The following is a 13,023-nucleotide window of genomic DNA, read 5'->3' as shown; positions in this document are numbered from 1 at the left end:
CCCCAAAGAAAAAGGTATTTGTGCTCTTGCGTGGTTATTTTGTGCAGCTCAGTTAGCCCAGCTTAACTGGAGTGACCCCTGAGCCTTTTAGTCGTGAGAATAGAAACCCGGCAGGAGCAGGATGAGGATGTTGAAATTATTTATACAGGTGTTCGGAAGCAAGATGAACTAGGGACTCACTAAGGCATTCACATATGGAGAATATAAGAAAGGTAGATGATGTTAGAAATAAATCCTAAAGAATTTATTCAATAGATTTTTGCCTCAAAAGTCAGTGATTACTACCACTTTTCTGTGTTCAGATGGACATAGAAAGCACAAACTTGACTCAGGCCCCTACAGACATTTCCTTTTACCTCTGAAATTCCTATGCTACCTGTGGATCCCTTCTATGTAAAGTGGGTTTCTTTACATATTGGTTTCAAATTAGGATCCCTTAAGATGAGTAGTAGTATTACTAAAAGTTAGATGGCTGATGGGATTGTGACTCTTGATGATTGTTCCAGATTAGAGTCGAGTTACAGTCAGTGGGTTATGTCCTCCTCTGAGGACATAACAGAGGAACAGAAATACAGAGAATATCTGGAGTGTAGCCAGTCAGGCTTTTTCTAAGGAATATTCCCCAGATTCATATGAGAGGTAGAGATAAATTGTGAATAAATCTGGCCTGGTCTGACATTGCTGTGGTTCAAGGGAAGGGTAGAGCTCAATGGGCAGACAGGTGGCAGCTCAGCACATCAAAAGCAGGTCCCAGGAGGAATGTCACAGCTGTGGACATGTGGGTGCTAGTGAGAAGCTATGCACAGGGAGTTTTGTTTTTCCTTTCGTGGGCTGAGGGGGCATGACCAAAGAGGAACTTTCAAGACATGATAAGTTGTAAATCCTATCATGTTTTACCTTGGAAATAACTTATAGCACACTCACTGTAGCTTCTTAGGTATACATCTGCAGAGAATTCAAGTGATTTATCTCAAGGGTGTACCATGAGTTCATGATAGAAAGAGACCATGACTTAGAGCAATTTTCACATGTACACTATTTATATTATACAAAAAATTATTTTTCACTTCCAGTTTCTTTCTGGTCTTTCATTAGGTTTATCCATAGTACCTATGAACACCTAAATAAAGAAAGCCATAATTACTTATTAATACATTGATAGAGGAATTTGGCAATGGCAACAGAGAAGTTACCTTTGACTCAAAAACTGATTTAATCAGTTTCCTTTGTTTATCAACTTAATTTTGATTGTATGATATGCCTTGCAAGAGAAATGTTCCTATAACTGCCCATTTTATTCCCACTCATTTTGATAATAGAAATTAGAATTTCTTATAAATTGTGAACTTTAAAAAGTCATTATATTATCCTTAGTTCATTAAAATAAATATTTCAGTTTTATACACATTAAGGTTATATTATATTGTGAATTGAATAAAAAGAAGAAAAGACCAAATACAAGGTAAAATGCAGACAAATGACCTACAGTGGTCTGGCTGTCTGGCCATTTAAGAGTCACTCATTACTTATACATAGAATAACTTAGGAAGAGACTCCAGGTCTCTTAATTTTTGAGTAAATCTCCAAATGGAATTATTTTAAAAGAACTGTATTTCCTTTCATCACACATAGGGCAAGAACTGTTACAGAGAAAAACTTAACACATCATTCACTTATTTTGCTGGGCTTAAAAAAAAAAGTGCCTGTCTGAACCCACTGTCTCTCTCTTATTATTTGTGAAACTGCTCTGTTGTTTCTGTATGCTACTCATTTCTTTATGTCAAAAAAATTGCTATTTCAGATATAGTATGCTTCATTTAGAACATTCTCAGTATGTTTTCACATTAAGATATATGTAAAAGCACTGCACTGTAGGGAAAAGACTATTTGCGACAAAACATTATAATCATTTTGAACATCAATTTACTTAAATTATTTCCAAACAAAATCTAAGAAAAAATCTTTATTTTCTAGAATTGGAGATCCAGAATATAATTCTGGGTGTTAGACTCTACTATGTTGTTTATAAAAGCAAGTCACAGTGATACGGAAGTTAAAATAGTAGTAAATAGTGTACTTCCATGCTGAAAACAGCAAGCATCACGGATGTCAGTGATAGATTTTAAACACTGTAGATATTGACTATAACAAAAGGAGGCTTAAGTGATCATTCAAAAATAAGGCAAATGTTTGAATTTTAACCCTCTACTTTGATTAATCTGAGAAAATTATGAATTTCCTGATAGGAGTAACTTGAAGTTTGTATCTAACTGTAGTCAAATATTTGGTGTTCAACCTTCCTGATTTGCCTGGGATGAGGGGTTTACCGGGATATGGGACTTTCAATGCCAAAACCAGACAAATGCTCATTTAACAGTTGAGTATCCTATGTTATTTAACTTAGTGTAATTTAATGAACAACATTATTGGGAAAAATAAAAATATAGAATATATATTTATAAAATTAGACAAATGAACCTGGTTTTGTTCTTTCCTTTTCCCTAGGACTCCTAAGCAGAATTGGAAGCTGATTAGAATGTGCTATTACACTCATGACTGGCTCTGTTTTTACTCCTTGTTTGGCAGTTTCAAGTCATAGGTTCAGGTTTCAAGAGGGCCTCAAAATTATTCACCAAGCACATCTATGGAGACAAGAATAGCTGTCAATGAAGTTGCCCCCTGTTTTGTAGAAATGATAAAGTAACTTGAAATGTCAAAGTATATTAAAATAGAGTCTGGACTTGAATAGAAATATGGGTCACAACACCTCTATGAAATATGTACTAAATAATCCTGAACACACATCTGGGTATCACCTCCTCAACATTTTTGCCATCTGTATCTTTTACCTGAAATCTGGAATCTTTGATGTCTACATGGGACCTAACTGAAACTAACTTTATCATCTTTCTCATGTTCTTTTTTTTTTTTCCCTAAAGCTAACTGAACCTAAATTTCTCATCTTGCCCATTTTTTTTTCTCTGAAGCTCTTTTCAAATTAACATATTTCCTGGAGTTCAAATTTAGGAAAGTCAGATCAAAATCAGATCAATTTACTTCTTTCTGAAGTAACTCTAAATTCTTCACAGTTTGGTTTAGGAAACTCTGTGTTGTTGTCTTAACACAAATTTCTACTTACATCTCTCATTTTCTCATAAATTTGAGTCCTCATTATAACCACATTTATTTTTGTATTCTTCATGCCATTCTCTCCAGTTACCACTTTCTAACTTTTCCATCTGTATATATCAAAAATCTTAATTTTCTTTTAAGGAAAAGTGCTACTATCTTCATAAGGATTTCCTTATGGAAATATCCTCTCTCCTGTTTGTGAATCTTATATTAGTTTGAACATCTCCCTTCTCTTTTCTCTTTAAGACTCCATAGACAGAGCATCCAACAGCTCATGCACTCCAGGACTTCTTTATAACCAGTTATTGCTTCTTAGTGCTCTAAAATTCATATTCTTCACATCTATGGTATCATCCAAATAATTTAACACTGACAAATATTCAATGTTTCATTACCTTGCTTAGCCATGGACTTAAAAGGAATAAAAAGTAATATCTGAAAGTTCACTTTTCACACTGTAATGGTTAATTTGAATTGTCCACTTGATTGGAGTAAGAGAAGCCAATGATTAAAAGGCTTGTGTGTGTGTGTGTGTCTAGGAATGATTGGCATGTGGGATAGCCAACTGAAATGAAGACCCTCCCTAAGCATGGGCAGCACCATCCAATACGATGATGGCTTGGATGAAATAACAGTTGAAAGAGCAAGGAAGCAAAGGCAAGCTCCATGTCTTCTCCAGTGGGTTGTTGGTTGATGCTGTGATTTGTCTGAGATTATAGGACTCTTGCTTCTTCATTCTTCCAAAGCAGACTCTGACAGTGATTCTCCAGAAGCCTTTGGTCTCAGACTAGGGTGGCACCATTAATCCCTCTCGTTCTGGGGCTTCAGCCTCTTGGACTGTGTGGCTACTGGCTTCTCCAGCTCCCCAGCCTACTGAGGGCCATTGTGGACTATCCAACCTCTGGTCCTGTAAGCCAACCTAATAAGTCCCCTTTTATAATTATACTTCCTGTTGATTTTGTTCCTCTAGAGAACCCTGACTAATACACTCAAGCAAAGCCATCATGGTTCTGCTATATTTGGCAATTTATTTAATGTTGATGTTATCATTTTAATTATTTGCAGTAGCCAGAATATTGGGTCAGATGTAGGATAAAAGAAAATTTCAGAGGTAGATGTCTATACTTATTTGTCTTTCAAATCATATCTCAAAGTAGAAAAGAATGGATAAGCCAGTGAAAGTGTTTCCCACTGGAAAAATATCAAAAGAGCAAGTAGAATACTTGTTCTCCAGCACCTCAGCAGTGGCATTCTCTCTTCATTAGGCAGCTTTCTTCAAGAGTTAATACAACCACTCAGTTCTTACATATACAGAATTGTCTCTCTTGGACAGTGACTGACCATTGTACCTCTTTCAGCCACGCATGGTCTTTTCTCTTGGCTATAGACCTCAATGGAACTTTTATTATCCATCCTCTACCTTTGATGTTTAACCAAGTGTGAGCCACTCATACCCAAGTTCTGATTGTCTTTTAAAATGGCAATGAAATGCTAACAAAACTGGAATAGAAATGAGAGTTTATAAGCAAACTGCATGGAATATAAATTAACTAAATCCATAGGCTAGTTCACGTATTTCTTTATTTAGTAACTGTTGTTGCTGGAATTCAGATACTTAATTCAGATTTTGAAAATAACAATGTTTACTGAGGAAATGTAGAGTTTATCATAAAGCTGCAATAACCACTTGCCATTTAGATTAAGTTAGGCCCTGTTGCTTCTTCAAGGTCAAATATGTGAAAGAATTATCTGAACTTGACTCATTAGTATGAAGTATTGAAATATACATGTGAAAATTGTAAGCAAACTTTTTCATCTTATAATGGCACTAATGGCCTATAATCAAAGCACAGCCAGTTAGCTAAATAAGAAGCTATTAGCTTGTTTGTGGTCTAAACAAAGGATAATATAATTGCTGGGTTTTCCTCCCTACCATAGATATGAGCCAGGCATGTTTTTTTTTCATCAAAGTCGATCATTGTAGACAGTCAGTCTGACCAAACAGCATTAAAAAGATTTCTCCTCAATAATAAGGGCTTTTAAAAAATTTGCCTATATTATATTAAATACTCTTAAAACTCTCTTATTCAATTTGGCTGGAAAAGTTCTGTAGTACTAAATCACAAGTGGACATTTCTCAACTACAAACTACAAACTCCGAGCAATGTGAAACTATAGATGAAGAAGTATAAGCCATATTTGGGGGTTATAGTTCCTCTAGGCATTCACTTAACAAAGCAAAGTGCTGAGTTGGGTGCACTGCTATTCTTTAAGAATGTTTATTACAAGCATTTTATGGCATCAGGATTTTTTCTTTATCCTATTACTAGTCAGTAAAATTCCATTACCCAATGCTATCAATTTTGATTTAGCAATATTTGCTTGTTTCCTTTGTCATCTGAGCTTTCTAATATAGAAGCTAGTAAAGGTTCAGACTTTAGTCAAATTACGAGGATTGAAAAATGCAATGAGTCTTAGTTTTTGCATAAAAAAAAACAATCTAAATAGCTGTAAAGTGGCGAGGAACTGGCAGCATAATAAGGTTACAGGCTTCACAGACTTATTTGATTTGCATCTTGCTTATAAACATTGTAAAGGGGTGATTATCAACTAAAAATAAATTTAGATAGAAAGCATGTTTGGGGGCTTCTAGAATCAAAACTTACTAGAATTTGAAAGTCTTATCTACTGTGACATTGTTTAAACTCATATACTTACACAATTATACGTTAATGAGAGTAATTGATACAGACCTGGAGGAGAACTTGTAGTAATCCCATCCAGCTACCTTGTGTTCTTTTGTAAAGAAACAACAGTTCAGCAAAGACAAATTTTGGGTAACTACAATTCCCAGTCCAAGGCCACCTCACCTGTTCTCATGTGTATGTCTCATACTTTATGTTTTTCATATGAACAAGAAAAAAAAACACAGGAGTAAATATATTGAAAATTTAAAATTTTTAATACTAGTTAAGAAATTCAAAGAGCCATAGTGTGTTGAAATGTTTATGCTAATATACGTGACCTAATAGCTTGTCATTGTTAAAGAATTCAGTTTTGTCATTGTTAATGATACCAGAGCAGTTACAACACATTCCTCAAACTGCTTCATGTAAGCAAAGTTTTAAAAACTAAACGTGGGCAGATATGGTGGCACATGCCTGTAATCCTAGGAGTTGAGGTGCAGGGGTAGCCTGAGGCAGGAGGACCATGAATTCAAAGCCAGGCTTAGCAATTTAGTAAGACCCTGCCTCTAAATAAATATTAAAAGAAAAGGGTGGGGGAGGGGCTGCAGATGTGGCTGAGTGGTGAATTGCCCCTAGGTTCAATCCCTGGTACCAAAATTAATTAAAAACCAAATCTGGGGCTGGGGATGTGGCTCAAGCGGTAGCACGCTCGCCTGGCATGCGTGCGGCCGGGGTTCGATCCTCAGCACCACATACCAACAAAGATGTTGTGTCCGCCGAGAAATAAAAAATAAATATTAAAAATTCTCTCTCTCTCTCTGTCTCTCTCCTCTCTCTAAAAAAAAAAAAAAAAAAATCTGAACTGATAGAATTTAACCTATTTCTTATCTCAGCCACCCATTCATTGTGAATCTATCATTGATTCAATAGAATAATGTCAATCAGAGTGTATGGTATTGGTCAAACGCCTGTTCTCTTAGGAGAATTCATAGTGTTTACATATTAGAAGGGTAAGACATACAACAGAAAGGGTAGAGCCAAATGTTAGCATATGTGCTAAGAGAAGGGGAAATACAGCAAGGGAGGAGGATGAGGGGTGTTGAAGGGTTTTGTATTGAAATTTTAAATTGAGTGGTGTAAAGTGGTCTTAACAAGAAAGTGATATTCGAATGAAAATCCAATAGAGGTAAACAACTAGCCATTGACATAGGAGAAGGAAGAATTTCCAGGTGCAAGAGACATGTTCACATACTGGATAGAGGAAGCACCTTTAAATCTGTGAAATCGGGGGTGGGGAGGCACTATTATCCAATAGACTTGTTTGAAACAAGAGAAAGTTCCTAAGTTGTAATCATTATATCCATAAGCTAGAAATTTTTTATTATTGTGACTAATATTATGACTAGAAGATAAAACTAAATTGTGAACATTTCTTAGTAAGGAGGTGTGGGGAACAGGGATGATTTAGGTTTGTGGCACTTTGCCCTTAACTGATAGCTTCATCTTCTCTTTAGAGAATCTGATTCATTCCGTGTAAGAGATTTGCAGTGCAAAGTTCACAGATTAAATAGCAGCTAATTAAGAGACGAGATAAGACCACAGATCTACCTTCTTATTATAGTCACAGATGACTAGTTGCTTTGACTTATAAAATATTTTGAAGCTGATTTAGTGATTTCCTCATTCTCCTTTAACACCCTGAAATAATTATAAGCACTTCAAATGAAAAAATAAAAACCTTAAACTGCACTTCTCACTTTGCAAATATATTCATAGCTTCATTTTCACTTGACTTTCCATTAGCATATATCTGGCAAAGCACTTTGCAAAGTGTTTTGTTTTTAAATATTCTTTTGATTTCTCCACCTAATCACCATAGAAAAGAAAAAAAGGTCAACTGGACCTGAACAGAAATTGCTTTAGTTTGCTTGTTCTCAAAGAATCATCCCAAATCGCCAGCATCAGAGACACTTACTGACACAGCACAACCATAGTACATCTGTGAGCTCTGAACAAAGTAAGAGGAAGGGATGGCATTCCTTTGGCTTCAGAAAAAAACTGAAATGGGAGCTTTGTCTGCTTTCTATAATAAATAGTAGTGACATAGTTAAATGTTATTACTGCTTTAGTCAGTCATCTTTTGTGTCCGTGTGGTATGGGATCAAACTGTCTGGCTTAAGGTAAGGCAATTTCTTCAAATTATGAGCACCCTCACTATCTTTTTTTATATATCTTGTTCCTTCTCCTTAATGTTTTCTACAAAATCCATAGATTTACTGTTGAACTCAAGTTGCATCCCAACTCAACCTGTTACCAAATGTAAACTTGGAGTAGGCATTAATCCTCTAGAAGCTCCAAATCCGCCCCTCTCAGAAGAGGCAGAAAAATATCCTTTGGCAGGTTCAACCCTTATCTTTTATTTGTTTTTAGATGGGTTCCTAAGGGACTAAAAGAGTCCTTCTGGGTACAAGTCTGTTACCCTCTTTTTAGCCTGTGTGTAGCTTTACTTCTCCATTACTTAATAGCAAAGGGAAATGCAAAGGAAATTGAGGGAAAGGAAAAATTCTCCAGTGTGTGATGCATAACTACATATGTATTTTCAAAACTCATCAAATTATATACTTAAAAGAAAAAAACACTATTAAGGTTTACTTTCATACAGGAAAATTCATTTTAATAGGCAAGATACTTAAGTTTTAAAAGGAGGAATTTTTCCCTGTACATTAGTAGTATTCAATGTTACTTTCTCTGCAGTACCAATTTCTCCTTTTGCAAGGAGCCTTTTGATATTTAAGGATTTAGGACTGTTTAATAAAACTGCACAAATTAACTTATAAGAAATCTGTGAGCAAAGATCATACCTTTTACAGAAAGGAAACAGGTTTACATAATGAGCTTGGACCAAACTCAAATCTCCTAATATCAATATTACTGGGAATTATTCTGTGACTTTTAGGCCAGAAACCAACACTGTTTATTAACTTAATACATTTGCTTAGGTTCCCTTAGGTATAACAAAATAAAACCTAAAAATAAATAAATAAACACACAAAAAAATTGTTTCGAAAATGGTTGGGAGGAAGGAGAACAACCGGGTAGGTATCTTTCTTGGCTGGCTATAGCATACTATTGCACTGTCTCATGCGATGGCTTCAGAGGCAATATTTACTACCACATCTCAGGAAAAAGTATTTTCTTTTTGCTCTAACTTTTTCTCCATCTCTCATTTCTTTTTTGATCAACATCTACCTTTTGGGTTTTTTATATCCCTCAATTTCTGGTTTGCTTCATCTGTCATCCTTACATAATTGGAAAGTCCATAATGATTGTGAATATTGTGGCTGGGAGCAGGCACAGCAACACCCCTCAGTGTTATTGAGCTATGGTAGCAGCAAGCTAGACCGGTAAGGCAGCAGTAAGAGGAGCCAGTGCTATAGCACACTGTGATCAGAAATGAAGGTAAAAGGCCAATCCCGGATGACGCATAAACAAAGTCTAATATACCTGACTCGAGATTCGTTGACACCATGGCTTATTGCTACCATTCTGATACCAGTCTGTCTCCCTCAGAAAGCTTTTTTTATTTTTCATTTTTGTATTTTCATAGAATATCCAGCTTTGGTCAGTAGATAGAAAAGGAGCACAGGCTCATGGCAATGCAATATCTCTCTAGTTCTTGTAATATATAGTTTAAACTATTTGGTGTAGTATATAAAGCCAATGGCAATCCAGCTTCAACTTGCCATTTCATTAAAACATTCCAATATCATCCATCTAAACTCACTCTCAAATGTACCCTTTTTTCCCATCTATTCCAAATATATTACCTGGTAATAAACAATTGAGAATCTCAGTGTTTGCAAGCATGAAACAATTATTTCTTATTTATACTTGGATGGGGTTTGTGTGGCTCAGTGGAATTTAGTTGATTTTAGATAGTCCAGTCAAAGTAAGCAGAATCTAACTTCAGGCCAGTTCCATTGATCTTTTTATTCTATAACCATGATACATAAAAGAGAAACTATCTATGATAATTTTTCATGTATAGACTGCCTTTTAAAGTTCTCCCTGCTAACAGGACCAGGATCACTTCCTAACTCATATCTGGATCAATAAACTTAGATGGACAAACCCAAAATCAATGGCTCAAGGAATATTCTATATCCATATGAAAGCATGGCAAGAATGAGAGAAGAAATAGAAATTTGTGAAAAGAATACAATCTAATCAACCTCAAATATACCATCTTCTTATATGCCTTTAATTTTTTCAATCTTTACACATGCGATGTTCTTAAATAATGAATTTCATTGTGAAGCATAGGCATCCTTAAACAAGATTTATACTTAAGCACATAACCTATGCAACTCCCAGTTCAATACTAGGATTACTAATTTGTGCAAATGTTTATTTTTTGAGCAATCTTATCCATAAAACAGACATAATTATACCCGATTTAGGGTACTTTAAAGGACGCATGTTCATATTAGTCCAGGTGGGCTAATTTCTATAACAAACAACAAAAGCAAAACAAATCTTGATTACTGAGCAATACATAAATGTTACTCATTCACATAAGTCCAGTGTCAATGTGCCTAATTGGAAGATTTCGTATTCAAGAGGTAATTTGGGGATGCAGACTTCTTTTTCCTTACACTGGAGTCATTTTTGTTACACTGCAGCCATGTAATAAAACAGGAAGAGAAAGAAATAGCAGGTGTACAAATGCCCAGGCCTAGAACTTCTCTACATAGATTCTGTTCACATTTCAGTGCTCAAAAGTAGTCAAGTCACTCTGCCTGTGTTCAGGGGGTTTGGGGGCAGAGAATATACTGCCTGCCTAAGAGAAAGCTATGGAATGGAAACTAAAATCTTTAGTGTATAAAATGTATAGCTCACTTTCTGTACATATTACTTTCTCACTGCACAATAAATGTAGCCAAGTATATCAAGAAGAAAGCATGCGAAAAAATTATTGAAATGAAAGTTAACAGAAAGATTGGTAAAGAAATTCATAGGTAGGTAGAGGACTGTCTTGGAGACTTTTAAATTTTTGGACAAGTCACTACTTGGGTAAGAGATGCTTGAATATCTTTCAACTTTATCCTTTTCATTTTGTAATACCATTCTATATTCCTAAAAGCACTCTTAATTTTTAATTAAAATGAATTTAAATCAGTTTTATAAGAAATTCATGATGCACTTTCATTTCCTTCTGATTCATCTAAGATCCAGATATAATTAGAAGAATGCTAGTTTGCAATTATAAAAGCAACCCTGAAAAACATGTATGCCCATCTTGAATGCTATTTCCAATTAGAAGTTGAGTAATTATTATAGACCCATATTCATTGTTCTTGGGGAAAAACTAATTATATGTTCCCATTGCTAAGTTGCATCAACCCTTTTCCATTATGGCCAAATTTAGAAATTTGTAACTATATTGTTCCACTTACTCCAACCTGTCAGAAAGCATAGGTACTAACAGTATTGCCCAAATATTCCTTAGTGAGAAGTCATGGGTCTTTCCTGCCATTGTTTATTAACTGATACATTAACTGCCCCCAAAACATTTGACCATTGTTTTAGAGAATGAAAACTTCATATGTTTGAAGTTTAGGACATCTAGCCATGAGCCAAAAAAGTTCTCCTTGACTAACTCTTCCCTGCAGTGACTGCCAATGTTAGGATGTGGTGTGTTACATGGAATAAACTGCTATCTGGAAAATCAGAATATCAGAATTTGAGTACACAGTCTGCTACTACTAGCTCTATAACCTGCAGGGCAATGCAACATACAAAATATTGCTCAAGATATGACAGCATATATAACTAAAGAGCAGGCATAAAAATAGTTGAGGGCCACTGTGTCAAGTAAACTGAGAGAGGGTAGGTCACAGCTCAGACTATATTCTATACTGATGATGACACTCAGATACATTTTTAAGAGACCTTCTGTCCACCCCAAACTTGGTAAAAACCATAATGTAAACTAACCAAGTGGCTTTGTAAGAAGAAACATTTTGTGCTTCTCTTCTGTCTCTTTGCTGTAAACTTCCATAACTGAAATATCCCCAGTATAGTTCTTCAATTTGAGCTTGAAAGGAAGAAGAATAAATACAAAGGATTTGACAAGCAAAGAAAGGATCGGGAACTAGAATAAAGGGATATTTTCTTCAGATTACATTCATCACAATGTAATTTTGCTATTGTTGTTTTCCTATGGTCCACTGCCCAGCTTCTCAACTTGTCAGACACACACAAACAGAGAAAAAAGAAAAATAAGAATGTTTAGTTAGGTTAAATCCAGCATCATTAAATGCTTACGAAAAGTAATCACACATTTTCCCTGTGGGAACACCTTTGACCAAAGACAGTGATTCTCTGAGTAGACCTCTTCTTAGATGATGCAGACATAAATTTTCAAAGAAATGTGTTTACTAAGCGAACTAAATTCTGAGCTCTTTCCACTGAACTCAAAGCTCAATATTCAGAAATGAAACAATTTATCTTCAACAAGATGCAAGTGAAACTTTAGAACACATGTAATGTAGTAAATATGTTATACCTAAAGGACAAAAATTAGGCATTTTTTTGTGTGTGTGAGGGAAAAAACAGTATTAAATTACTTTTACACTTCATGCACCACTACAAGCTCTGTGAGACTAGCTAATCAGTTGGAATAAAAATCAAATTTTACAACAGAGGGACCCATTTTACCACTTTTGAAATGAGTTACCTCCCAAACTATATTCCTGTTGAGCTCAGCTGATAAGACTTGGACCCTGGTCTAGGTAAGGGATTGAGCCCATCTTCCAGTCCCCCTTTGCAAAATAGCACAATATGGACTTCACAGATTAATTTAAATAATATCATGCTTTGTCACATCTGAACTTTTGGCATCATCATTTACCAAATTATTTTAACATGAATGCTTTTCTACATTTTCAATATAACAAAATATCCCACCTTCGGTGAACTGTACTTGAAATATGCATTGGCTGGTTGAAAGTAATACTTCAGTTTTCACATCTCAACTAGTATTTCATGTTTATTCTTTCTTGAATTTGAGGACCCTGGTTTCAGAAGGAATACGATTTTCTGTATGTATATGTACATATACAAATGCAAACTGCAGATTTTCTATAAACATTGCACCATTTGTCTAGTATTTCCAAAATATGTTGGGTCAGTGTGTTGAATC

The 13,023-nt window shown here is 35.2% G+C and overlaps 1 long non-coding RNA gene across 1 annotated transcript in view; it reads right to left on the bottom strand.

The window, feature by feature from the left end:
- LOC113192587 (uncharacterized) overlaps positions 1-13,023 on the bottom strand; it is a 161,892-nt gene that overhangs the window by 22,909 nt on the left and 125,960 nt on the right. The window contains exon 2 of the long non-coding RNA XR_003302030.2: positions 11,817-11,916. This is a non-coding gene — a long non-coding RNA (uncharacterized LOC113192587). The remainder of the gene's footprint in view (positions 1-11,816; positions 11,917-13,023) is intronic.

This window comes from Urocitellus parryii, chromosome 4, assembly GCF_045843805.1.
Source record: "Urocitellus parryii isolate mUroPar1 chromosome 4, mUroPar1.hap1, whole genome shotgun sequence".
Taxonomy (NCBI): domain Eukaryota; kingdom Metazoa; phylum Chordata; class Mammalia; order Rodentia; family Sciuridae; genus Urocitellus; species Urocitellus parryii.
This window is presented reverse-complemented; position numbering and strand designations above follow the sequence as displayed.